This window comes from Rhododendron vialii, chromosome 12a (assembly GCF_030253575.1).
Source record: "Rhododendron vialii isolate Sample 1 chromosome 12a, ASM3025357v1".
NCBI classification, from domain to species: domain Eukaryota; kingdom Viridiplantae; phylum Streptophyta; class Magnoliopsida; order Ericales; family Ericaceae; genus Rhododendron; species Rhododendron vialii.
Window position 1 is genome coordinate 8910365 of NC_080568.1, and position 4132 is coordinate 8914496.

Sequence of the window (4132 nt, forward strand, 5' to 3'; positions counted from 1 at the left end):
CGGTAAACACGCATACACAAGCAAATATACTAACTAACTAACAACATAGGGGCCATCCCGCCACCTCAACTCAACAAACAGAATATGCGAGGGGTTATGCCACCACCTCGGCTAAGCAATGCAATCAAATTAAAGCTAACTAACTAGATTAATTACGCTAAACTAACTAAGAAACAAATTCAATATTTAGCCTGGCTTCGTTACACCTCAAGTTTAGATGAACTAGGTTAGAGGTATCCACCAAACTAAATACGAACTACTAACACATAAACTACTAAACTACTACTACTAAACGAAAGCGGGATACTTACAGTGGTTTGTCGAACCTCCAAGAAAGCCATAATAAGAGATCCCCGGCAACGGCGCCAAAAATGCTTCGTTCGCTCCGATGATAATAATAATGCGGAATAATACCCCAAGCGTAGGGCTTAACACGTCGGTTGAAGCATAATAAACCGGAAATCCGGGATCGTACCCAAGGGAAATATTATATGGCTTGGTCGGATTTGTAGATGCAAGTAAGGGCTTTCGGCCTTTAGACGGCCAACTTTGTTTTACTTTGAAAGGTGGAAATAAAAGGGCTAAATTAAAGCGAATTAACTAGGGAAAAGATAGGCTAGGTCTAGGAATTATTAACACCCAAGACTCGAGCTAAACTACACTCTTCACCCAATTACACAATTTAAGATACTTGATTAAAGTTCTCAAGTCGGAAAATCGAATGATTTGAGAACCAAGCTAGCTCTAGAATTCATTTGACAAATACCTCGTGCGAAAGAGCTCTAAGCATCTTATGTGGTGGGTAGTCGACGCTCCCACCTACACAAGATCAAAGAGGTTAACACCTCGGTGATTTATCAAACAAACCCGAACCCCACATCAATTTTCAAATCAAAGTTTGAAGCTTTATTGGGTGTAAAATGCAATTTTCGCCCGGGCCATGAGATGCTAATCATCCCATGACCTAACCCTTGAAACTACTCACCCATATCTAGAGAGATAGGAGCAAGCAAAAATCTAGCTACCATAATGAAATAACAAGACTTGAATTAAACTAGAGACTAAGATAGATCGGGAGAAAATAAACAACTTTAATTAAGGCAACAATAACAAAAATTAACAACTAAGGGCAGAAAATTAAAATATAAGTGCTGGAAAAATGAAGAACAGCAAGAACAATTCAAAATGCAAATTGAATCTAATTCTAGATCTAAAATTAGGTAAGCAAATCTAAGTCTACTTGTTTGTACAAAATAATGACAAAGGCTTTTATACTCCGAAGGTCCGCGCCTGGAATATTCCCAAGATGCTCAGAAAATCCGCTCTTAAGCCCCTCGGCATCGATGGCAACGGCCTTAGAATGCTCTACTATGGGGTTCGGCATCGATGGAAGATGATTTGTCCCATCGCTGCCGAAGTGGTTAAGGGGTATTTGCCACTAAGGGGCTCGGCATCGATGGGATGTAAAAGTTTACATCGCTGCCGAGGCCAATAGTGGGTCATTGCCTTGGCCGCCTTCCTCTTGCTCGGGCAATGATGGGTTCTGCTCGGGCAACTCTGCCTCTGCCTTGGCCATCGGGTTTCTGCTCGGGCAAATGAGTTCCTGCCTTGGCAACTTCAACTTCTGCTCTGGCCATCGGGCTTCTGCTCGGGCAAATCTGCTTCGGCTCGGGCGATGACAGGTTCCGCCTTGGCAAGTCAACTTCTGCTCGGGCAAAACCTTGTCTAGTGCAACGAAAGCTCCCTTTTTGGCGATTTACCTACAAAATAGGACTAGACACTATACGAGCAAACAACGTTAATAATAACTAATAAGTAACTAAATTTAACTAAAACTAAATACTAGCGCACCCTGCATTACATTCTCGGGTGCTTATCACTTTTCAAGTTTTTCAATCCATTGTCATGTCGGGATGCTTTTCCTAATTTTACCGATTTGTACAGGTCAATGTACATTTATTGGACCTTATGCAAGTGTCAGTTTCACATGTCTAAGGGATACTGTGAATTTTGGCACATTAATGCCTAAAATTTCATTGATTTCCATATGTCTAGGAGTCCGTGATATATCCGGGGCTCTTCTTCCTTTCTCATTTGAGCTAGGCGAGTCTGTACATATATGTGTCTGTTTGTCAATTCAGTTCACTTGTCAATGCAAATTCGATATTAGCGGTTGGTTTCTGCATTCTTTTAGACAGTCTCAAGAGAGAGTCAAATAAACTAAACAATGCAATTTACATTGCTACCCTACCATCTGTGGTCCACAAGCAGTGGAATCTTGTGAGCAGCGAAGGCATGTCGGCTCAGGGCCAAGCAAAGCTTATCCATGGGGCTCATCCGCCCAAGCATCAAAGGAAAAGGGCACGTCATCCCAATGCCACTCCTAAATGTCAACTGGGGCAGGCCAGCCGGCTCAATGTCTATCTATCTGGGAGTGCATCTAAGAAGCCAAGGACAGTAAAGTAAAAAGGCTCAATGGTAGTCCTCAGTGGTAGAGCTCGGCCTCATTCTCGTCGTCGTCACTCTTGATCTCCTTGAAGTATTTGGGGCTCCTATCCCATCTGCCTCTTCTGAGGAGGTTTTCGGTGATGGACTCTTTCTCTCTCACTCTCTCTTAATCTCTCAGACTACTCTCTCTGAACCTTTAAAAACTCTTTGGCGCGAGCCACCCTTTCTAGGGGCCTTTCTTCCAACTGCACACCTCCAGCTGCTGGTTATCTATTGCTCTCGTATCTCTGAGATGTGGCTAAGGTGACAGTACCACTTTGTGTAACTCTTGTTTATATGGCCATTCTAGGCCATCATCCTCTAGAAGCCGCCATAGTCTGCCCTTGCATTTTCAATTTATGCATTCAATTCCATACATATCATTGTATACTGTATATCAACTGTTGAAAACAGGAAAAGCCAATCAAGTGCCAAAACATGCTTATCCAGTATCGAAAATGACAAGTAGTTTGGATTTTGAGGGTCATACCTGGGATCTAGTCACTACTGGAACTGGAGCCGGAGCCGCTGATCTGGGAAAGTGCAATTGTAAAGGGGGGTGCCACATGTTCTCCCTATCCATTTTCCCATGGCAAATGTCAAGCACACAGCCTCACTGTCCCACTCCACTAGCACCTGGAGCACACTTTGGCAATCCGAATACAATTCAAAGTAACAGTGGCTTGTGCTACCCGTTTCAATCAATCAACCACGATAAGCCATGTCGTCTTTCAATCAATCAACGACGGTCTACCCGTCCTTCAAATCAATTCAATCAACGACGATCAGCCATGTCGTCCATTTCAATCCATCAACGACGGTCTACCCGTCCTTCAAATCAATTCAATCAAGGACGATCAGCCATGTCGTCCCCTTCAAATCAATTCAATCAACGACGATCAGCCATGTCGTCCTTTCAATCAATCAACGACGGTCTACCCGTCCTTCAAATCAATCAAATCAACGATGATCAGCCATGTCGTCCTTCAAATCAAATCAAATCAACGACGATCAGCCATGTCGTCCTTCAAATCAAATCAACGACGGCCAGCCATGTCGTCCTTCAAATCAATTCAATCAACGACGATCAGCCATGTCGTCCTTTCAATCAATCAACGACGGTCTACCCGTCCTTCAAATCAATTCAATCAACGACGATCAGCCATGTCGTCCGTTTCAATCCATCAACGACGGTCTACCCGTCCTTCAAATCAATTCAATCAACGACGATCAGCCATGTCGTCCTTTCAATCAATCAACGACGGTCTACCCGTCCTTCAAATCAATTTAATCAACGACGATCAACCATGTCGTCCTTTCAATCAATCAATGACGGTCTACCCGTCTTTCAAATCAATCAAATCAACGACGATCAGCCATGTCGTCCTTCAAATCAAATCAAATCAACGACGATCAGCCATGTCGTCCTTCAAATCAAATCAACGACGGCCAGCCATGTTGTCCTTCAAATCAATTCAATCAACGACGATCAGCCATGTCGTCCTTCTCAATCCTTCAACGATGGTTCAACGAGTCGTCTTCAGTGATGACCCACCGTCTCAAATCAACGATGGTTCAACGAGTCGTCCTTCAGTGATGACCCACCGTCTCAAGGCAACAATGGTCTGTCCACCGGTCCAGTCCA